The 25,506-nt window shown below is 39.3% G+C and overlaps 1 protein-coding gene across 3 annotated transcripts in view; it reads left to right on the plus strand.

Annotated features, from left to right (window-relative positions):
* Positions 1-25,506, plus strand: part of B3GALT1 (beta-1,3-galactosyltransferase 1) — a 153,939-nt gene that overhangs the window by 122,948 nt on the left and 5,485 nt on the right. The window lies entirely within an intron of this gene.

Here is a 25,506-nt window from a genome sequence, read left to right on the forward strand (position 1 = left end):
CATCAAGGCACACCTCTCTAAATAAATGGTAAAACCTCAATAAATGAAAGAAATTACTGTGAACTTCCAGGGAATAGCAGACATTTCCCATCTGTTCACACTGCTACTGTTGCTATTTATAGAAGCTACCTTGACATTAAGGACTTCTCAAGGCTGATACAGTCAGGTATAGCAGAAGGATGTGCACTTTCTGCAGAGAAGAATCTGGCCCTAAGTTACAACAAAGCTGAAATGAATCAGAGCTTTGTCATTTATATTTAACAGAACAATGACAAGTTGCAAAATTAATAATGATAATGAAAAAAATCTTAAATTCACATTAGTTTTTACAAACACCACCAAGAAACAAAATTTTAGAAAAATCATAGACATCTCTATGCTATCTCTGCATCTCCCTGACTAGCATGAGTAATATGAATTACAAAATACCTGGCTGAATGCAGCAATATTTCCTTTTTGCCATGGCTGTCCAGTGTTTAGGCTGAAAATAAAACATTTCATTACTTTAACACTTACTTTAGGCTTCAAAAACTAGTGCATTTCAAATAAACTTTTGGTGAAAGCTTTATTTCATGTTTCAGCAGTAACAAAGTCTATTATAATAACATGCATGAGATCTAGAGATTCAGCAGAAAGATGATTGTATCCTTTATTTCCACAGCAGGGTGATAGCTATTTCCTCTCCTGTCAGGATGATTTATTCAATAAATGAAGAAAGTATGAATCTTAAAAAGCATTTATTTTCTCCCCCTCCATCTCAAGAAACAGCAGAAATCTTAGGAAATTAAGGACATTAACTCCACCATAGATATTAAAATACCAGGTATTTTGGAAAAATGAACTGAATCTCTTGAACAAAGAATATTGCAAATATTCCATACTTGGGATGGTTAAATCAAGAAAGTCTGTCCTCTCTCTTCCTTTCTCATAACTTTTTGCTCCTTCCCCCATTCTTTAGTTTTTATCCATCTTCCTTTTACAGACATGTTTATTAATTGTTCTGTACAGACAAGGATTTGTGCATTTTATATCCAAAGACAAACTCAATCTATTTTTGATAGATCACTTAGCAGAAAAAAATTATCTGGGAACTTTAAAAACTGAAGGTGAAGCAGAGGGGGTTTGAAAGAATGAAGGACCAGGTATAAAGAAGGAAAAAGAGTTAAAAACCAATCCAGTCATTCTCTCTATTATGCTTTTTCATAAGCCATAATGAACAGTACAAGCAGTACCACCAATAGAACAGGGACTATCTAGGAGGTTCAACAACCTCATCCTTAAGTTCAGAGCCAAAATTTTTGGTTTTCATTTCCATCTGACACCTTATCTGAATCACCTTCTCAATCTCCTGAGTACATTTCCCTAAATTATTACAGGAAGAGTAGAAGTAAGGTAAAAATGTAGGATTTCATGCTAAAATTCACTAGAAAGTTCAGTGGTCCTAATTTCAGAAAATGCAACTGTAGCAGGACAGGACCAGAAAAGAAAAATGGAGTTTAGTCTCTGACAGCACTATAGAGTCAGTGGTACTGTGGTGACTAATACTGACACTGAATACTTTCAGGAGGTTCTCATTCACTCTAAATTTTTGCAGCAATACTGTAAAACAGCAAACAGTGCCAGGAGAAGTCACAGTAACTACATGCTCTCCAATTAAGTTGTTTCATGGTATAAAACCAGAAAATCTAGCAAAGCAAAATTCACATAAAAGACTATGATCACTAACTCATGTTTGTTATCATCTGAATTGTTTGTTTTTTTTTTTTTTAAGAGACTGACAGCATCAGGAAACACAACACTAATGAAATCCATGACACAGACTGTGAGCAGATGTCATGACAAGATGAGAACAGAGCAAAGCAAAGTGACCACAAACAGTGATAGCATGTGAGGATGAACCAAGCATCACTAAGAATAAAGAACAATGAAAGAGTGAAATTGCTCTATTTTCTCATCCAAATTTCTCAACTGCTTCATTCAAAGCCCCTTCCAATAGGCAAGTAATTAGGTATATTTTAATTACACAATTAGGATGAAGGCAACTGTGATAATAAAAACCACAAGGCCATGCTTAGATGATGTAAGTTCTATTAACATGGGATATATTGACTTGCTGATTTTAAACAGAAGGATGCTTTCCTGCAGGAAATTCATGGGCTGAGGATGGTGCATCATTACTTCAGATTAATCTGACTTTTCCCTGCCCTAAAATAGCACTGAGGTCTATCTCTTCACCTGCTCTTCAGCACTGGCTTTGCCCTGCCCCTGCCCTCAGCCCTGGGCAGCTCTGCAAGACAGCAGTGCCATATAACCTCTATTTAGGAAAATCTCTGATCAGGCTTCCTTTCAGAGATTATTTATACCAAAATACAGTTTGAAACTATAAACCTTCAGATCTCCTCCATAAATACACAAGAATTACTTTCATGGGGCACCAGAAACTTTATCAGCTGAAGTCCGGTCCTGTAACTCCTACAGGATTTAGAGGATTAAATTTGGTGCCTTTTTAAAGTCTCACTATTGTATAACTCTTTACTTTTAAGCCTTTCTTTCACCATCTTTCAGTCCCAGAAGTTCCCTCAAACCATGCAAATACATTTCTGAAGCATGGATTAGGTCTCTCATGTTTAATAAAAAGTCCACTTAAATTATTTTTCAGCTTTGTTATAAATTAATATTGTGAAGTCTTTCAATGAACTGAACATATCTCTTTTCTGTTCAAATAAATCCACTGCAGTATGAACATTTTAGGGACTTATGTAAAATATTACCAATACACATACTGCACATCCAGTGTTTGTCCTACAGTAGCAAAGCAAAACAATCTCTTGGATCCCTTGCTGTATTGGAAGTCAGAATCACACTTCAGTTCTTTCATTCTGTTTTGTATAACATTATCCATAAAACTTGCACCATTTTTTCCCCAGAATTACTACAGTCAGGCCTTACTAAAATCTACAGTCAACCAACCAGTCTCACACCACAGCTTCTCACCCTACAGAAAGGGCTGAATAACTCAAAGGACCCTGAACATCATCTGCATTCCCAAACTTGCATCACAAATTTGGAAACCATTTCACAAAGTGACTTTTACTTTATAAACCTCCATAATTTGATTTAACCCTGTGAGAAGGGGCTCACACAGTGCTGGTGACCAAGCAAGGCCACTTGAGCAGCAGCGCTTGGCTGAGCCCCCAGGAAGGGGCCAGCACCTTCCTGCTCACTGGAGGGGCCTGGCAGAGCTGCAGGGGGGTGACAGGCACAGGCAGAGCTCCCAGCAGAGGGACAGGCAGGCAGGCAGGGCCTCACCTGAGAGGTTGCAGAGGTTGCTCTGTCCCAGCCACCAGCTGAGCTTTTACTGCGAGCAGCTCTGCACTGGGGACACACCTGAACTCAAGGCAGCACCAAACTAAAATCTCTCCTTTCCCCCACCATGTCTGCATGTGTGCTGGGCCACCAGCCTTGCACATCATCCCAGAATGCTTCCAAGGTCACTTCTTGACAGGCAGGCCACTCATATTTCATATGTAGTCAGAACAGAACCACAGCATTAAATTATTTCTAATTAATGCCACATTCTAGTTCTGGTTTCATGTCCAGTTCTGTAGGAGAGATCTTACACTCTAATGAATGTACTTTAATAAGATTTTATTTCAAATTCGTTAATATACCTTATTTGCTTTTATAAATGATGGCCACTTTTTTCTGCCTACAGGGTCTATATTCTGAGACTTAAATATTTGATTCTAATCCTATTAAAACAAACAAATCTATAAGCATTTAAAGACTGGTTTAAAAAATCTCACATTTCTGGACTGCTAAAACTGCTGTGCAGCTGTATGTTTTCTCTCTGTCTCTCAAGAAATTGATTTTTAGATCTTTGCCATGAGCCTTTGCAATGCTTAAGACAAATGGATTGTATTATTGAATCCAGCCCTCAGGAATCTTACTTCAAAATAAATCAAAACCAGAACCATTCTTTCCTGCAGGCCCACTTAAAACTTGTGTAGAAAAAATAATTAACAGCTTCACAAAACCAAAATGAGTTTCATGTGACTAGAGCAGTGTATAGAACACTAATAGCATGTTTATAATGGCTAAATGGAAAATGAAGGTAACAGAAAAATACTAAAAACCCTTGTGTACAAGGACTCATCTCCAAGTAGGAAAATATCAATTAATAAATTATTGTGCAAAGCTGTCATTTTTATGTAGCTGTCAACTGCTTGAAATTCATTTTTTCCAAGGTCTGGAAAATAAGGTCAAGATCAGTTTCTGCCAATTAATTCACAGAAAACTGTTGTAAAAATTAGACTTTCTGAAAAGCAAGCATTTCCTGTGGGCTCATTAATATTCTAGTTAGGAAAAAAAAAACATTTCAAAGTTCAAGATAAAGGGTCACATCATTCAGCCATAGCAAGCCATCAGTATTTACATACTTACAGAGAGTTCTCTCTACAGATACACAAACACAGAAGTGTGTTATATAGGTAATTACCCATAGGTTTAGTGACTTATATTGTCCCACACAAACATGTGTGGATAATTAATACAAATGAGTTAATCTTTTGCTCTCCTTTAGCTGGAAAACCCACAAGCTGGTGTCAGTGCAGCTGGTTCTTCCCTCCCTTGCACTCCTGCTGACTGACAGAAGGCAGGGCTGCCCAGGCTCCCCTGCAGCCACAGCACCCCCTAAACACATGAAAGCTGCTTGCACTCATCTCTTCCAGGTGGCTGTGCTCCTCCCACGAGGTCATCAGTGAAGACTAACTCCCCATACATAACCACCCTGTTCACCTGCCACAGCCCCATGACCAACAGAAGATGTTTATGAGCATCTGCAAGAGGCAGCTGCACCAATTTCTGCCTGCCAGGAGAATCCTGCTGGGGGCTTGAACCTGAACACTTGTGGAAAACGATATAAACATTAGTATGGGAAGGGGAGACATAAAAGGCTTTAGTACTTGGTATTATGGGCATAGTAACTGATTTTAGATTTTTGCTTATATTATCAACAGTACTCTAGGTTGCTCTTAGAGCATAAAGGATATATTGTTCAGCTTCCTCTGAAAAATGCAGCTGAAAGAATGCAAGAGCACTCCCTGAAAACTGTAACTTTAAACCATGATTTCCTCAATTTCCATTGTACAGGAAGCTGTGGCTAGTCTTATTCTTGCTGCTTCACCTGTCCTCACCCATTCATATTAATTTCAACTTAAAATTGCCAACAAATCAGTTCAGGACCCTGACTTTACCTATCTGCCTGCCAGATCTGTCATCGAGGTGGAGGGATCAGCTAAAAAAGCCAGTGAGAAATTCTGGTGTTATTGAGCACACTTCCCTAAGAAAGCTGCTCTTCAGGGAAAGAATAACTATAGTGGTTTGGCCTCAGTGCATACAAAGTTTGGCCCACCACAGCTTCAGCTATTCACATTTACCTCTAACTTTAGTTTTAACTTGAATCTCTGAAGCTTCTGATTTGTTTAAGCTATATTTGCTCATATTTCCTGTCTCTGCTGTAAATCATATTCCATTTTCATCCAAGAAGGGGTTCCTGAGGTCCTCTTAACCCAATCAATTAGAAAACTTATTTTTCTTGTGGCCAAGCTACAAGAAAAAGCTACATGTTCCTTTCACCCATTCAACCAGCCTACATACAGTTTCTTTGAGGTGAAAATAGAGCCATAGCTTGGGGGATTTATTTGCTCTCCAGCTTCCCAAAAGGACCTAAGTTGCCTGTATAAAACTACAGCTCCCTAGCATGCATTCAGAAAGTGCCATGCAGCTTCTGAGAGTGCAGGAGAAAGCAGCTGGACCCAAAGGGTGCTCTGTTCCACTTTTGCACGTGCAAAACCAGGTCAATGCCACACACCCATCCACCACTGACTGTGAGGTCCTGCACTGTGGTATTAATAGTAGTTACTTATGTGGAGGTGAGGCAGTGCACTTTATCCATCCAGTTTTTTCTGTGTGCAAAAAAAAAATATATATTCACTACTGCAGAAATATTACACTGATATTTACAACTAGATTTTTTCTACGTAAAGCTAAAAATGGAAAATGAGTAATCATGCCTTCCTATTGAGAATCAACATTAATCCCTGTAACTTTTGACACATCACCAATCCATACCAGACTTCTGAGATCTACATAAAATCTTTGCTGCACCACTTCCCTCACTTGCTATCCCTCATAAATGCCCCAGAGCACTACCTGTCCCATCATACCAAACACTGCTTTTCAGAGGCTGTCTAAACCTTCCTCACTTCACCATCAGGACACTGACTTCACTGTCCCCATAGAGGATGGAGCACCTATCCCACTAATTGGAAAATTCAGCAGTGGACCAAGAACCAGCTCTGGCCTGGGACAGACAATGCTGTAATGTGATCAAGAAATCAGCCTCTTTGCAGTGGCTGATAAATCACAAATGCTACCAGTGCTTTGTACTTCTAAAAAAAAACCAAAAAACAAAAACAAACAAACAAACAAAAAAATAGTAGATATCCTACAATCTGGGCTTTAAAACTTACATGTAGGTGATTTTTCACACTTAGATTGGGTGTTAGATTTGAAGATATAATCTTCCATTTTATTCAATGTGTCACAGCAGAAAATATCATAGTATGAACAGAGAAAGCTGAGATAGGAAAAAGCCAAGTCTTTCTTGCACATTTGATGCAGATGAACATGCATTGACTGGGGCAAATCACAGCCCCTCTTCATTCAGATTTAAAATAATGATGATTGCTGATGAAGATAAAGTAAATCACTGTTCTGGTTTTATTATGAAATGTTGTTAATTTCAGTCCTTATCTGTATTCAAAAAGAAAAAATCTTACCAAAATAATTTTATTCCCTTCAATTTTTTTTTAATATTTCTGGTAAAGAGTGAATCCAACATTTATTTTTGTCACCAGAAAAAAACTGCTTTCCTCTTTTGTAAGAAGCAATACCAGCTCTCAATTTCTGTAATGAGCTGTACAGAGGTGGTGAAAATGCAATGAAGAAACAGGACCAAAATTCAACACTAGTCACTCCAATTTTCTGTGACATTCCTGAGCTCTCAAAGTTTCCTATTTCAGATTAATGCATAAATTATATTGAAATTTTATTGTGACTTTCACTATGTTCCCTGAAGCACTCACAGCTGTAATTTGCCATTTTAGTCTAAATGAAAGGAGTACATTTTGCTCTCATTGAACCACATAACCTCATTGACTTCAGTGAGACAAAGAGCATGAGAACAAGTCAAGCCTAAGTGCAATTACAGTATGTACACAGAATGCTGCATGTGCTATTTACAATGTGATCACATTCTGGAGGGAAAGGTAAAGCTGATCCTGCTGCATTAGAACAACAAGATAATTTCATCAAAGAAGCAGCAGTTACACTTGATGTGCTACTGAGTTCTGCTTTAGTGTTTTTTATTTGTTAGCATTTTAATTTGGTACTGAACAAAACTAACATGTTCACAAAAAGTATTAAAACTACCACAGTGCTGGCCTGCAAGATAAAAAGAAGGCTACAGCACATTAAGGTTCTCCTGTTTAATTTAAATCAGGGAATGGAAAAGGGAATCTTACCACTTCTCTTGGAAATATTTTCTATATAGAGAGAACACAAAGTCATCCTATGAAATTAACCAATAAAACAGTGTTTCAAGGCAAACATTAGCATACTAAATAATGAGCACAGTTTAGGCTTGTTGCAACTCCAGTGACCAGATATAACTGCTCCAGTCTCTTCAGGCAACCTTTAGAGGTTGAATTTTCACATCCCCATACCCATGTCCTGAAGAACATGCTCAGCAGGCACTTGACCTCCTCCTCACCCAGCCCTCAGTCCTGTTCTGCTTTAACAGCTTATCATGGGTCACATGCATATCAGAGCAGTCGTGATACAATGGCTTCATAAAATCACCCAGAATTCACAATTGCATCTTTAAAATGTCCCCAACTGCCAGACAATAGTGTAAATGTATAAAAATATCCACACAGGCATTTTGCATTATAGCTCAGCAACAGAAAATTACAGTCATTATAAATAATGAAGTCTCTGTCAGACTTCAGTGATGGGAAAACTGAAAGACACTTAAAGAGAACATCCCCCTGCCTTCCCCACACAGAACATCTATTTACTGGGGCTTTCCAACATGGGCACAGCCTGACAGTGAGCTCCACCCACCCCATCACTCAGACACTAAAGGGTGAAGATCCCTTTGGGAATCAAACTTTAGGAAAGACTCAAAGCAAACACAACTTTTGCTCTGTGAGCCAACAGCAGTGGTGTAGAGAGCAGCTGCAGACTTGGAAGCTTCTGCTGCTCCAGCATGCACAAAGCAAGTCCTGTAATTGGGGACCTACAGCTTTGGGGGATGTGTCCTTTGCCTATCCTACATCGCTGATGCAAATCCTCATGGAGATTGGATTACTTTGTTCTCTTCTCTATGCTTTCTATTAAACCATGTTTGCAAAGGATTAAAAACAGCTCCAGTAAGGCTCCAATGATAATATGAAACAAACATTCAGAGTCCTTTAGAGAATACATGCAGAATTTAGACCCATTTTCCTTAGACAGAATTGAGAAGAAAAAGAGTGATCCAAAAAATTGTAGAAGGTAGAGATGTGCATCAATTCAATCACTACAGCTGACTGCAAATGCAGGAAAAATTACATTTTTCTGATGTTTTCCCAGACTAACTTTAAAATCCTAAAGTAATTGGATGAAACCTATGATTGGAATAACAACATAAGCATCATCAGAGAAGCGTATTTCACAAACCAGAAAGGTTTAAATAGCACAGCTACTCACAGAATTTGTACTACTTCATTTGGCAATCTCTGTGCAGATTTGTCACTTGTTCAGCTGTTCCTAATAGGGTCATTTCTGTAGCAGGCCTATGGTGGCTTATGCTTCAGGATGATATGAAGTTTGCAATAGCACTCTAAAAGCATTCCACATTATAAAAATCACTGCACAGAGTGATTCACTTGCAATGTGAGATGATTGGATAGTCTGCTCTGAAAACCTCAATTTCACTTCTGTTGATATGCCTTGGCTTTCAAAGTGCTTAACCTCATTTCTAGGATGGAAGATGTTATCTGATCTGTCATTAATGTTCTGGAGAGGACAGAACTTCTTTTCTCTTTAATCATCATCATCATAAAGTTCACAAAGTTGTTCACTACAAACTACCTTAAGTTGGAGATTCTAACCCAAAACTTGATGACAAATTTCAGTGCTGTGTTTAGACGTGACAAGGATACCTAAAAGCTAGTGAACATTGAATAAACATCCTATTACATCTGTCCTATGTGGCAGGTCACCAAATTAGTAGCACATAGCAATTAAAACCACTCAGATTTTTAGCTGGTGACATCTCCCCTTGACCCCCTGGCAGCAGCAAAACTTTCACTGCTTAACTTCACAGGGCTGGATGAGCAAGAGCCTAATACAAAGGGAACTTGCAGATCAAAATAGAAAATCTGAAATAAAATGCTCTGCAGTAAGTACTGGAGATATATTTGCATTAAAAGCATTTATGAACAATTATTTCAACTATTTATATCCTGTACTTCCTGCCAGCATCTTATTAAATCAGATCCTATTAAGTTATATCCCCAAACTTAAAAGCTCACAGCATAATGAAAAAAACCAAAGCCCAGCAAAGCAAATTACATAAAACTATAAGCAGAGAGGAAAATATGCAAAGTAGAAGGATAATGGAAACTAATTAGTGTATTTTCTAAGTATGCCTGAGTTTGCAGAGATAGGTAGCACTGTTTGTGAGATGATTTTATATAGCAGACAAAAGAACAGATGTGATTTTAGGTACACAACACCAGCAAAGCCACAGACTTCAGCCTAAGGACAGCTTGCAAACAAATCTCCATGTTTAAATTAATTATGGTAATAATTTATTAAATTTGAAAGAAAAAGTACCTTTGGAGAAGAAAGTAGTATTAGCAAAAATGGAGATTATTAGGTCCTGTGGGATGAGCTTGAGAGATAACTAATTAACTATTATCCTTGAAACATTGAGGGTGTCCTACAGAGAAAACTGCAATGTATCATTAAAAAAGTATCTATTGAATACATGATTTATAGCCAAGAGTACAAGGAATTTCTTTTCCAAACTCTTCTTACATGAAATAATGTTAGATGAAGCTGTATTCTCACATTCTCTTCTCCAAGAACTTTTTAATTGAACAGTAGCAAGAACCAGAATGTTGTTAGAAGGCAGGGAGAGGAATCTCTGGCAAAATTATTTCACCATATGACTTGCTGGAAGGAGAAATCAGAGTTTAAATACACTCAGTGTTAGATCACCAGCATGGGTGATCTTCTGACAGACAAATAGTATTGTCATGAGCAAGTGCACCAGGCAATAGCTGGGCATGTTTCTTTTGATAACTTCAGCAGCATCTGTAATCCTAATGTTAAAATCTGGAACTGTCATTTGTCAAGGGGTGTTTAGGCTTGCTTTAAAGCCATTACACTTCTAATGCCAGCCTGATGGTGCCAGGACCCATTTCCACCAAATGTTTTATTCAACAAGAGTTTTGTCAGATGCACTTCCTGTCATCCTTAAGTATGCCAGATCTTTTGATATTTAACAGAAAAGCTAAAAGTAAGGATGAGGGACAGCAAAATTTAAGAAATAGAAAACTGTTCTTTCACTTTTCCTGTTTACATGTTCATCAAAACTACAATTTAATCTCAGATAACACAAGTTTCAGTTTTATTTTAATTGCTTAACTATATAATGCTATAATAACTTAATGGCTATGCAGCAGATTTACCATGAGGAACGGACATTATAGTCTGAAAATTCTAGATTACTGTTCTTTATACAGGGAATTCAGCATACCAAAGAACACAAAACAGTTGACTTGTACATGAAAACATCAGAAGTCCACTGGCATTTAAGAATTTTTGTTTGTCTTGCAGTCTGCTTGGTTTTTATCTTATTTTTCTAAGGCAAAGTAAAGACTCTAAAAGCTTTATTTAATTTGAAAATAATTGTGTTTATATTAAAATGCTTGAAAGCATTAGAAACTTAATCTGGGCACAGCCCAGTTCCTATCTGCCATTTTCTCTTAAGCTTAGCTCCTGTGACAACAAAAGAAGGCAGCATTCCTGCCCCTAAAAAAGGTGTTAGAAACAATAAGCAGACATGCTGGACATGGGCAAGGCTTAGGGTGGTGAAGGAACAGAGGTGATAATGAAAATTCTAAAAGTAGCCACAGAAATAAATGCCCAGTCATTTGGGAGTTGAAAAGCACAGGTCCACTTTTTGAGACAGCCACCACTTCTTTCAGTATTTACTAGACATAATAAAGTAAAGAGGGAATACAAAATTCCCATCTGGTACTTAAAATTCCAGAAGCCTGACCAGCTCTTTAAATGTTATCACATGCTAAAATAGGAAAAGCCAGATGCTACATTTATAAAGTCAATGTGCTGCATCTCCTCAAAATCCAAGAGCTGCCACTGCTAAATCTAGTCTGTTTGGATAATTGATCAGTTAAACAGTTAACCTTTACCAGAGAAATAAAGCAGGGCAGGGTGTGAGATGCAAACAGCCGTGCATGCCCCAGGCCAGTTACAGACACCAGAGACAGAAAACCAGGCATCAGCAGGACTTTGAAATGATCCTTGGTAAATCAGCCTTTCCTCAGAACACATTCTGGATTTCTCAGGTTTGGAGTCTACAGCTGTAGCTGCTGATCTGTAGTTAACTATGCTGCCATGGGGCAAGCACAGTAAACAACTATTTCTTCCCACTGTATCTATCAAACAAATCTAGGCTCTATTCAAAATACCTTAAAAAAAAAAAAAAAAAAACAACAAAAAAAAAAAACTTACACATGGGTGTTCCACACTCACAGAAGTCCATTTCCATGGAGTCTCCCAGGTATTTTGTAGAAAGATACAGAACAAAATTCCCAGGCCTTAAGACAGATATGCTGGGATGCTGCCCCAGAACCACCATGAGAGGTAAAACCACAAGGCATTGCTTCTGGCTCCTTTTGAACCCACTGCTGCCAGCTGGGGGGAGGGCAGTCTAGGTGGGCACTCTTGGACCAGCCTCCAAAGTACTCAGTGTTTTCATCTTATTGCAAAAGTGGCATACCTTCTCAGTGATTTCTCACAGGCAGCTCTTCACAGCACTGACTACAGCACAGCCATCCAACCAACCCCAGCTCTCTCCTTAACCAGCTAAGCCACTCTTTTGTAGCACTCATCCTTACTGGACACAGCTGTGGCCTATTAAGGGCAGGCTTGTTCCTAATCTTGGGTCATTAGTACAGGTGCGACTCCTTAGGGATGAGATTGCCTTCTGCACTATCTCTATTCTCTTACATTCTATCCCCCCACACCCCAGGATTCCAGCCTCCATCTCTTTCAGACTGAAGGACAGCTGGGTGGCTGAGAATACCATTGTTTTGGGACTGAAAAATCTTTTACTGTAGCATTGTAGCACCAAGATTCACAACTACTCTGGCAAAGGAGTTATCCTGGTTTGTAGCTTATCAGACAAGAGGAGATACATCAGTACTGCCAACAGAAAAAAGCCAGGGGCAAGAATTCACACCTCCTATTAAGTTCAGTTGCACTAACACTGCTGAATTTTGTACAAACCTTATAACAAAGGGACAGTAACTACACTAATCAGAAATATTTTCCCTAGGCAAGAAGAAATGATTGAAATAACACACCACAGCAGGCTGTTACAGTCCTGTGGTCTGGACAATCCTGTATTGAAACAAAAAATGATAGTCCTTAAAAAAATTTCCTTCATACCCTGGCATTTAATCTCAAATGTCAACAGTAAAGCTATAGCAAAATGAGTTTAATGGGCTCTGTGGGCACTCAAGATCAACTGCCAAACAAAGAAGAAAGGCAGAATTGAAATGGCCCACTACGTTTCTTTCCTGCATCTATCACTTAAAGTTATAGCTAAACTAATTTCTAAAACATACTGCAAAAGGAACTTCACACAGTGGATTTTTAAAAACATAGAGAGGTGATTTAATTGGTTTGGTACCTGTTTTTCAGATTGGTTTCTTATGAGCACTGTAAAATGCTTAATCCATCATGCAGAAGATTGCTCAGTCCCTCTGAAGGGCAGTTTTTAAGCAGCAGGTGCCTTGGGGCACTGTTATTCAATAGGAGTCTAATTTATGAATGGCATTCAAGGATACAGATGTCAACTGTATAGACAACTCCCTGCAATCTCTCTCTCCCTCCAGAACTTGAGATGCTGGAGCATGCTGAAATTTGAGACTTTCTTCAGTGACTCTAGAGTTAGACAGAAAAAGAGGTAGAGGCCTTAGAATACGTAGTCTTATATACTGACATGGAATGACTGTGCTGCAGTCTCTGGCTTTGTGATATTGAGTAAATGTCTTTGTCATTTTTATCTACAGGGGTGGCTGACAAATGACCTACCTCTCAATCTAATAAATCTACTTTTGGAAAGTAGCAATGTTATTCTTGTTACTGCTGGTTTCATCCTTTCTCAAATTAAAAAATGTTGTGCCTAAACTTTTAGTTACTAGAGCAAGGCAACCATTTTTCATGTATGATACTATCTGATGACTTTTCTTCCATATGTGCTAGATATAGATATAATTTACAGGTTATTTCCTGCCAGCCAGGATGATAATCTGTTATTGCTTGAGGAAGAAAATACTTTTGGTGGTCCAAATACAGCGTACTGGGCACCTAAAGAGTGATTGTAGATTTTTGTCTGTTGTCATATCACTGAGACACTAAAAATCTCATCCATTCTTCTTCCAAACAGCCTGAATTAGAGAGCAAGCTTACTCGTACTTAGCTTGTCACTTTTAAAAACTGATCTTGGTTTTTGGAGAACTTTTTCCTATGTTTTGTAACTCACAGCAAAACAATCTTCTGACGAGTGTTTTTCATACATGCTGTCATTCTGAAGTCTTTAAAAAAATGTTATCCAACACCAACCCTGCCCTCTCCTGCTACAAGGGAGAGACTACTTGTAATAGTTTATTAAAATGGCAACATATTGCCATATTAAAATTGGTTTTTGATCATAAATGCCAGTGCAGTTATTTTAGGTCACCATTACTTTGGGCACCTTGGATTGCTGCAAGGTCAAGTGAACACCAAGCACAAGAACAGTTTATGTAAAATAAAGTTACACCTGAAAGATGACAAGGCAGATTGACTTCCTCAACTGTTTTGGTCACTAACCCTGCCTAGATTGGAACCTTTCCCAAGTACAGTGACTAAATAGTGTGTATGCACTACTCTCAGGGGGTAACTTTGCTCCTAGAAGTGTTCAATCCCACTCAAAGCCCTGACAGCCAGAAGGTGGATCATTCTGCCACTGTTACCCAGTGAAGGTACAATTAATATCTTGAATATGCATGCCAACAGGAGAAAGATCAATCTGGTGAAAAACTGCACACCTTTTAGTAAAAAATCCTCATCTTTAGCTCTATTTATTATTATAACTTCATTTAAGTGCAAGAAATTTTCTAAAACTTCAAGAACTCAATCTGTTGCAAACCATAACCATATAAAGGTAAATAATTTGTGACACAAAGTAACTTCTAGCTTTTACTTTGAATGCATATAGAGAAAAATCACAGGCAAGCCCAAAGCTTTATTATTTTCAGCTGACCTGAGGGACTTAGCAATTTAGGTTTGAGATAGAGATTTTTTAAAAGGATTAGCTGCATATTGGCTGTTACCTTCCTAGCAGTGGACACTTTAATCAACATTTGGAGAGAAAACCGTACCAAATTTTGTCACTCTCAAAACATTTGGACTAAACTTGATAAAAGCCTTGGCCCAATGACAAAGGTTTGACCCCACATACAAGAACTGTAGGAACCTGATGAGTAAGTGATTGATATGCTACCTTCAAAACTGCAGCCTGGAATTGCATTTTGCCACAATATTGTACAACCCTTGGCAAGCAACCAGCAGTCTATCCCTCCTTACACCATCTGGAGGAAAAAAACAACAGCAAAAAAGCTTCAGCACACACTCTGTTTTGGCAAAGACACGTGTGGGAGAATAGCCTACCTCAGCCAAGCTGTCTTTGGCTTCTAAGAAGAATCTGGCTGATTCAGAAGCTTGTGACAGCCTCTCACTATGTTTTCATTTTCTGTCAAAATCAGAAAATTACATCCATCTTCAAAATACCAGCACATTCTCAAATGCTATTCTATTCATGCCACTTAAATCTGCTAGATGCATGATCAGATTTCCTGTTAAAATCCAATTAGGTTTCCAGTTTAACTTCAGAGTGATCTCAGGAGAGTTAAAGGATCCAACAGTTTATTTGGTATTGTGAAAAGAAAAAAAACTTAAAGGGAGAGTATGTTTCTTAATTCTTCACAAGTCCTTGAATTGTTTTCCAAAATTTCCCAGTAATTACTGAAATTTAAACATAAATATTTGATGGGCAGGCAAAAGCTCTTTGGTTTTTTACTTGTTTGCAATTGATACAAGAGGAGGAAATAGCTGAGTGCTTGGTCTTACTCTTGTGTAAGGAAATCCTGGGGCTATTGCTACAGTTCTCAAGAGAATAAGGGGAGCCCTCAGCTCTCTAATACTCACTTAAGGCAGGAGTGTGGTCATGAAAACAAGTCTGCCCCATTTTGCCTCGTCCCCTCGTTTCAAAGTGACGATGCCCCTCGGCTGTGCTGATCCAGGCTTTTGTGTGACCATAAGGCACATCTGACCAGGGAACTGATCAGACTCAAAATCATCATGAAGCATTAGTGAATGCATGGATATTTTTGTGGCAGTAGCAGCTTACAGACACACTGGCTCTAGTTTCCCAGGGGCAAAGAAATGTTTTCCATCTTGATCTCGTGTAGTTTTTTTTATCAGCTCCTGAAGCACTCACCTCCAAAAACAAGGCACAAGCAGTTGAGGAGGAGCAAGATGAGCCCCTTCTCATGCTCTCACTTTCCCTGTTAAGGAGAGAACCACTTATCCCCCTCACCCACTGAGGGGTTCCTGGGTTCTGAGAGGGCCATGTCCTGGCTGAAGGTGAGACACTGCCCTGTGGCAGCCCTGAGTGACCCAAGGACAGGCAGCCTGGGCCCTGCCATGTGTCCTGTAACACTCACCAATGTTCCCCTGTCTGCTGCACCTGTGGCAAGAGGCTGAGAGGAAAATGATCTGGAATAAGGGTTAGAAAATGTACAAAATTATTTGACTTTATCTCAAAAATTTGCTGTATGGAGTTTAATTGATCCAGCCTGTGCACAGGAGGAGGAATTGAAATGGAGTTTTTTACCCAGCAGATTTTTCACAGAATGAATTAATGCCTTGCCGAAAAGGAGATTTGCAGTTGGCATTTCAGGCAGCCTTACTGCCTGGCTCTGGAATTATTTGCATTATTGTTCACACAAAAGGAAAATAAACTCAACCACTTGACTTCCTTTTCCCTGACATATATGCCTAAGATCACAGTTCAGAAAGGAAAGTAAATGGCAGATGGCAGCATCTTGGCAAAGTACACATACTCTGAGCTACACAGAGGGAAATTGGTTTTTTTTCAAAGAAAAACACAAAGGAAGAGTGAGAAAGAATAACAAAGCAGTGAGTTCTCATTACTTTCCCAAAAGTACTGGGGTAGCTTTTGGTTACATTGTTACCACATACACAAGAGACAAACAAAAAAATTATTTACATCTCTTTGTTTTGTGGCAGTACTCTTCATTACATCTAGTAAGAAAGGTTTTTAAAGAATAAATTGAAATTTTTTGCACTTGGATCTCTTGTCTTCCTCTCACCTTGAACCATTCCCTATGGGGAAGCTTCACTCTGCAATCCAAGCAGGATTCCCTCTCTTCCTCTCTGTAGCCAAGAGGGTTTAGCCACCTGCCCCTCCAGCAGCTCTTCCTGAGAGTGTCAGGAAGTCAATCCCTTTCTCCTAAGCAGCAGGACAAAGTATTACTGATGTTTGCATCAATTTTCATGTTTCCTGCCCTTTTTCCTCATGAGGAGAATGAATCTGAGCACACCTTCTTCCTTGATGGACAGACAGAGTGCCAGTGGAGACAGACCCTGGCTGTGCCATGGAACAGAGTCCCACGTTGAGCACTTGGTCACACAGCAAAGCAGAGTTCCTGTGTGATCCCACAGTACTTGGTCCTACAGCTGCTTTACAACATTCCTTTTCACTTTTGCTTCCTGCTGCCCTTGATATCAGAGTAGCCAGGAAATAAATGGAACCAAAAATTGCACACTGCTTTAAAATCTCTTTTGTTCAGGAGATCTTTCAGATTAAAATAATGCTGAAAGGAGACTGCTAAAAGTGAGAAAAGGTTTCAGGATGCTGAGGGAGCCCTACACAAGAGTTAAAACAAGCTCAGGAGAATCCCTGTTGTTTCCAGCCTCCTTATGAACCAAACACCTTCCTCCAGAGGTCTTGGTTCACATTATTTATATAGCAATCTCTTCTGATTCTGCTCAAAGACTAAGCACCTCCAAAGTCTGGAAAATGATCAAAAGGGGTGTTTGATCTTATGCTGCTTCTATAAGAAAAAGTCTCCCAGAAGAATGTGTCTCTGTTAAAACTACTCTATTTAATTCTTACAACCCTGTGGTATGTATCAAGATTTGGACCCTTAAATTGCTTGGCATATTTTATTACTGTGCTATCTGCCTCCTTGGGGTATACAGCTGCTCAGTGAGCTTGTTTTTATAGAGCTCTTGAAGGTCCACAGATGGAGAGTGAAGAGCAACAATCTATATTTTTACACTGTATATTCATGTACCCTCTTTTTCCCTAAGGCTTGGCCTCGAACACATAGATAACTAAGGTTTGATATGATTCCCTTGGGCATAGTGACAGAACATATTTTCTGTTTATTGCTTCACAAAGTTGATTTCTATCAGTAGTGCACCACACTCATATCCTAGCAGGAGCCAGCACATCCCAAAGAAAAGTGGGTGATAAAAAGAGAATTTTGTCTGTTGAGCTGCATCAAGGCAGAATCAAGGAAGAGACAAGGCACAATCAAGGCAGAATCAAGGCACAAGACACTAAAGCAGAGAAACTTCACTGTGGTCTTCAGCACCCTCACAAGGGGAACTGGAGGGGCAAACATCAGTCTCCTCACTCTTGGGACCAGTGACAGGACCCAAGGGAATGGCATGAAGCTGAGTCAGAGGAGGTTTAGATATCTAGGAAAGGTTTTTTACCCAGAGGGTGGTTGAACACTGGAACACACTCCCCAGGGAAGTGTTCACAGCACCAAGCCTGACTGAGCTGAAGAAACATTTGGACAATGCTGTCAGGCACATGGTGTGACTCTTGGGGTGTGCTGTGCAGGGCCAGGAGTGGGAACAGAAAACACTGAGCAACACTGTGCACAAGTTGCTGCATAATCCTCTCTGGAGCAGTCCTGTAATCACACACTTTACCTGTGCCACAGCAGAGTTTCAGTAAGAGTCAGTACAGAGGAACAAGACTGTTTTCCCTGCTTTTCAATCTTGAATATACTTGAGTTCATCTTTTATATAACAGTTCTTTGCCTTTGTTTTGAGAAATCCTTCAGTAATGGGCAAAGGAGTCTACATTTATACCCACATCAGCCCACTACAGACCACGTAATTACATGTGGAGAAGCCAGCTGAAGAGTTTCCAATTTTTCTGGGCAGTTCTGGTTATGCTACCTTAATCACAATAGGATAAAGAGAAAGCAAAATGTGCTATCAGCATATTGAGCCCACAGAAATAGCCCATTACATTTAGAGACAGACAGACAAACACATATGGACAAACATTAGGAAGAAGTTTGTTTAGCTGTTTTCCTAGTTACCAGTCACAGCGAACACCCCTAATTACCAATGCCCACAGACAAAAGATGTAAGAAATCAGTTAGCATTCCTGACTGCTCACAGAGGCATTTGGGATTTGAAATTCATGTCCCCTAGTGAAAGCTTTTAAAGTACACATGGAGGACATCTCTAAGGACAGAAGTGATAAAAGTTGAACAGGAATTCAGATTTACTCTTTACCAAAATGCACTTCTTCCTGCTGCTTTATCAGATACCTAAGATTATCAGCCCTATTCTGCCCAGCCGGGAGATAAGAGTTATTAACAAAGACATTACAAAATATTCAAAATATTCATCAATAACACTTTTCAAGAAAACTTCCTAAATTTTTGCTTTTAACAATTCTCATAGGAGGTTAAATTCTGATCCGAGCACAAACAAACAAGCTGTTTACTGGCTGCTTTCTACAGAGACACCCAAGTTTCTTTCCCTGATATTAATACACAGTTTTCACAATTTTCATAAATGAGATAGAGTGGAAAAATAAAGAAACAGTTTTTTGAGCAAGAGGGTGGACTAGGTAGGCATAGCTGGTAACCCACCATGGGTTTTCACTTCAGCTACGGAGGCAGCCACCCATTTATGATCCCAAACAGTATTTTTCAAACATCCTCTCAGCTGAGGACACAAGTTGCTGTACTTTTGAAATATAGAAGAATGAGGACAGTTTTACTCCCATGGATTGACCAGGATATATATTTAACAAATAACTACATCATGCACTCCTTTATTTGATTCATCCAAGAAACTCCAGTTATTATGAGCCCATTTCCAAATCATTCCACAAGAGAGAGGGCCTCTTGTGCTGAGTGAATGTTTGAGCGTAACATTGCCCAGCTATCTATTCAACTGCAAGCTTCAGAAAACTAAATGCTGACAAATAGTCTGGGGTCATGTCTGTGAAATGCTCCATATGTGCTAGCTGACTCTGATGCTAGCTTGCTCTCAAATGTTAACAGCTTTGCAAAAACAATGCCCTCTCTTCTGCAGCAGAAATTTTTCTTGTTCAATCCTCAGTAAGAGTAGGTTTTGATTTAGCTTTGAGAAAAACCTCATCTATCATTTAGTTATGACAAAGTGAAAAGAAACCTGTTTCTTTGTTCTAAGGCAATTATGTACAGCTAAGAGCCAGAAGTGCTGGCCCTGAGCTGTGCTGAGGTCAGTGGGCCTGTGAGCACCCATGCTGGCTGGTAGCCACACCAACACTTCTGCAGAAAAGTGCCACTCCAGGTATTTAAGGCAACATCCAAGGCAATAACTCCCCTTTTCAGTCAAAGAGCAAGCCAGCCCCTTTCCCAGCACGCCTGTCCCTTCTCTGCAAGGTAACTCTCTTGGGAAGGCCGGGCAGAACTGCAGGTGCTGGGTGTGCCAGCTGGAGCAGTGTGGGACAGAGCCCCCAAAACGGGGAGCAGCAGTGGGCAGGGGGCACAGGAGGGGGCACAGCCAGCCCTGCCTGCCTGGCACGGCCCAGACTGCTCCAACTGCCAGGCTTAAGGCAATGCTTCCAGAAAGCCCTGACCAGGGGAGCCCCAATAAACTGAGGGATCTCAGTCATGACTAACCAGCTGCCAAAGAAAGTTGCATGATTTGTTCTTAAACATGAGAAAGAAAGCAATTAAATTGCCATTTAGTTGTTCTACGTGGGCCGTTTCAGCACTTCAAAACAAAGAGAAAATCCTGGTTTTATAGAGATAGATTCATTGAAAAATCTAAAGTGGAAAATACAGAAAAGCCACTTGGGCAGATTTACTTTCATGTAGACAGCGTTTAACTCTTAAAAGACCACAGCAGCTCTTTAAAGATTAGGGAAGTTTCAGCAGAACAGGAACTTTTGCTGAAAATTCTATAACTTGCATTTTCCCTATAGAAGCTTTTGGTAAGATTCCCCAATGGAAAGTATATTCTTCCTCTTAGTGCACATTACAAGCAGGTAGTAAATATTGAAAAACAATTTATAAATACTACATTTATTTCCAGAGATCAATTCTTCAATTTAATGATCAACTACAGTAAAAAAAAAAAATCTGCAAGTCAGCATTCATGAAAAGAGAACTGTTAGTGTGAAATATGTACTTGTGCAAATACTTGCTTTCACATTCAGGTGCTGCCTAGGGTAAAGCCTATCATCAACATATTTGTGAACAAGGAATGATCCAGAAAATATTTGTCCTCATTGTCTTTGAGGAAGAGAAGGGGAGCGAGCCTCTTTTAACATATGACAGCTATGAACCTTCTTAATAGAAGAATTTATTTTTCTAAAAAACACGGACCTGAAATGAATGTTTGTACTTTCCTCCGTTCACCCCAAGACTGTGGCTTCTGCATCTGTTACAGCCCCTTTCCATAATGTTATAGAGGAGAAAGTCTTTATTTGCAGCATTGATTTGGTTTCAGATGCATTACACCCAGGCAGAATAAGCATTTAGAATATTTAAGAAACTTTAAATGAAGTTCCCAGAAAGGAGGTTGCAATCTTCTGCTAAATCACCTGTGCCATCTGTCCAAAATTTCCCCCAGCCTAGAACATAACAGATCCCCGGATTTCCATGTAGATGTGTTCTTAATGTTCAGTATAATTATCTTCTCAACAAGATTTAGTAATAATCACAGACTTTTCCTTAGGTAATTTACAGATTTCATAAATGTTGAAGACATTTCAGCATCTTGGTCTATGTACAGATGAAAGCCATGATCATAGAAAACTTACAAAAATGTCTCTTCAGGGAAATTAAGAAGAGTTTGCTACATTTACTAAATAATTTAGCAGCTGCATTCCCTCTTTTTCCCAGAGAAAGGAAAAGGTGCATTTTAGCAGAGATGCCCAGTGTTAATTTGACTCAGTTGTGTTCTGCCTAACAGACTCCTGGATGTCAGAATGAACAGCTGTGCTCTCCCTTGGCTTCTCACCCAGGGTCATCCCCAGGACTCAGCATCCTGCCTGCTGCACTCAGCACCTCCCTCAGCAGTAATGGCACAGCAGGGATTACAGCTATGGCAACCAGCCAGGCTTCAAGAGTTGTGCCTTTTATCACAGGCTTCCAGTGTGATCTAGACACATTATTGCAACTGCACTTACACAGGACAGGCTTTCCTGAAAGAAAGATCAACAGCCTCTCACAGAGACAGCAGCTCTTTCCAAAATATTGGCAAAATATTGTCCTTGATGAGTGACGTTAGCTGAATTTATTTGGCATCTGCCTGAAAATTGCCCGTGAACAGTTAACAAGATTCTCAAATGTTCTCATTATCTGGAGGATTATTCTGGATGTGCAGTCAGCTCATAAAAGGTTTGCTGCAAATACAGTCCTCATCAAGACAATTACTTAGAGAAGTTACACAGCACAGCTTTCTGTGCTCCGAGTGGCTGGCTTCTCTGGCTTGCACAGCACGAGCTGTGAAAAGTGCAATCAAATGCACAACTTTGTGTCACAGTACAGAAACACAACGCTAAACATTTGCTTTTTGCCATCATCTATCCTCAATGCATGATCTTTTATTACTTAGTGTGACTACCAGGTTAGAAAAAGAGACAGATTGAATTAAAACCATTTTAAAAACAAGGATCCAAGAGCTTAAACATTGCTACTGTCCTGCTAGAAAGCTTTCTTTCACTCAAAAGAAGAAAGGAAAGAACATGACACCTTTCTTTGCCTATGTAATTATCCCCAAATGTGATATAGCCTGTTCCAACAGACAAAATCCAAAGCTGATAAAAGCTTTCCACTCTGCCTGTGACATCCCATATCTTCCTGATTAGAAAGTCTTCGAATTTCAACGCCAAATAAAAGATCATGGCACAAGTGAAAAAAGAAGTCATCATTATAGTGATGATATACTGAATCCATCATCTAAATGGATTAAAACACAATATATAAATGAATTTGCTACAAACTCAAATATTAAAGGCAACTTTTGAAATATTTACGATTGATGAGGTTAAAAATATTCTGAATAACTTCTGGGCAAATTGCTAAAGGAAGTACAGTAACGTGGGCATTGAAGTGCTTCAGTCATTATTCTGATCATAGTGATCCCAGTTCACATACTTTACTCCTCTTTTCTAAATGAGTAATTAACACAAAATTTTTAATTCACTATAATTTGAGTACATGAGTTTTACACTGATTTCACTCCATATGATTCACATCCTTGATATACAAGTCCCACAAGGCTGTAAATTTGTTACAGGTCAAAACACATGACAACAAAAAGGTCTGCTGTCACAGACTCTGATACTGTGAATAATTTTGCAATATTCCTAGAATTATTCCTGTGTTGCAGCTAAGCCTGAGTTAGGTGCTAGTTTAGGATCTTGATTAATTAGCATCATCTTTAATAATAGAATTTGGCAACCTCTGAAATTCTTGATTGCTAAATCATCACAAATCATTTCACTGCTTATTTCATGTTTCCCAGCCTCATCAAGCTAGGTATTTTCTTATACAAATACAAAATACACATTATTGAAATTACTGGGCAGGACCGATGTTACCAGAAATAATCTGTAGGAGCATTTGCCCTGTGGCCAGAAAAATACACAACATAGCTACTTATCCAATCCCTTTGTGATCCTACAAAGAGGAAGCAAGATCAGTCCTGGAGGCAAAAATAATCTCACTTAAATTACAGACCAAGACTTCTCAGCTACTTCTAAGAGATGGAATAGGAAGAGAGCTCTCATTTCGGTTTTCCCCTCAATCTTCCTAAAAAATAAGTAAATATAAAATTTCACTCATCAGGAAAACTACAGCCTGTGCACTCTTGACCACTTCACCTGCACTTTGCTCAAAAATTCTGCAGGGTTGGTGTAGAACACTCCAAACCAAAGCAAACCATCTCAACTCTTATTGTTCTTTTTAAAAGACAAAGTAAACCAAAAAACCCCCCACCAAATATGCAACAGAAAAAGATAAATTTGTTTCAAGGCCCAGCAATCCAAGGGTCAATATAAGAAGCATTCATCTCACACAGCTACCTATAGATTTCATAACTGAAAAAAAAAATCCCTACAACAGCTCAGAATCTTTTTTCAAAATGGAGTAAGGTTTTTGTTTCTTCTAATCCTTTCAGAGCAGACATGATTGGATATCACAGCCATGACATTACTGGGCTGAAAAGCAATTTTATGTAATTTTGCAGTTTGTAAGAGGCATTGGTTACAATTTTCCTTTCCCTCACATCTGCACAGTGCTCATGGTAACTAATGTACCTATCCTTATGAAAGAAAAGATGTAGAACATCATACACTTTTAGATAATGCAATATATAGTTTCCCAAAATAATACATCATATGCAGAATACTACACTTACTTGTGAGACCCTAATGCTGGACTCCATTAAACAACTGAATTACATATCTCTCACTCTACAGCTCCAATCCACGACTGCTGCATTTCTTTCTTTATTAGCGCAGTTTTCTAGACTTTACACTCTTGTATCTTCATTATATTACAGCTTTCTGCCATACTTGATGGTTTTCCTCACTGGCATTTCCAGTGGGAGCATTAGCAGAACTTCACAGTGAAGCCAGAAACACAACCAACATACCAGACCATCGATGGATTTTGCCTTTCTTAGAATTGTATCCCAGCAGGCTGTTAAAGCAGGATACATCCCCTCTCCAAACATTACAGTAGCATCTGTGTATAAATTTATCACAACCACATTTATTTAGGATGTACATGTGTCTGCCCTGCCAAGACTGTTGTGTTCTGCAGCCTGTGGAGCAATTAAAGGTCTCACTTAAATGCACTGCTCCCAAACATTTGCTGGTACTGCTTGATAGGAAAAGACTGCGAACCCTGAGTCCTGTGACAAGCAATGAAGGAGATCACAGCCCACCTCTAGCTAATTAAATTGCCCCAGAGTTAGGGCAAAACAAATTGAAAGTGATGAAGCTCTGAAACAAGCAAAAAATTCACATTACCCTGGTTTGTGAAAGGGAAGAGCAGCATGTGAGTTCCAGTCATTAAACAATTAAAAGTGCATGTAATGAAGACTAGCAGGACAGTACTATAAAAATTTATAAGGAGAATACAGTCTGTACAGATTTAGCAAATGTTCAGGTTGTTTCTCTGTTTTTCTTAAAACCTCAGTGTGAAATAATGCACAGGGTACCTAACAGTCCTTTCATTCTGATGGTCTGCCTAGAGGGTGGTCTGACTGCAACATGTCAGTGGTGTGAAATCAGAGAGGACATTTCTAAGACAAGGCTTCTATCTTTTTATCTGAATACATATTTTTTTTTCTATCCAAAGTAAATGTTAAATATTTCTGAGACTCTTGCAAAAAGCCCCTCTGTTGCATGCTTCTACTATCCTTTAGCTCTGAAGTAATGCAACAGTAAAACTCAGGAAGGTGGAGCCTGCAGGCACTCTCCAGCTACTGATGTGCATTGGAGGAGTCAGCACCGAGCTGGCAGGTTTGAGGCAGCTTGTCTCATTTCCACAAAATGATGATAAACTGAACTGGTTCCCAGCAAAATTGCCAAGAGCAATGGAAGGTTCAGGGCTGGCACATTCCCTTGATCCAGGAAAGTCTCAAAACTACCCGATGCTGGAGGCAAGACTGTAACAGCCCAAAGAGGGCTGCCGGTGCCAGAACCCTGTCCAGGCCGGCAACTCTCTGCACACCAGCCGGTGAAGTACCACC

Source organism: Serinus canaria, chromosome 7, assembly GCF_022539315.1.
Source record: "Serinus canaria isolate serCan28SL12 chromosome 7, serCan2020, whole genome shotgun sequence".
Classification (NCBI taxonomy): Eukaryota; Metazoa; Chordata; class Aves; order Passeriformes; family Fringillidae; genus Serinus; species Serinus canaria.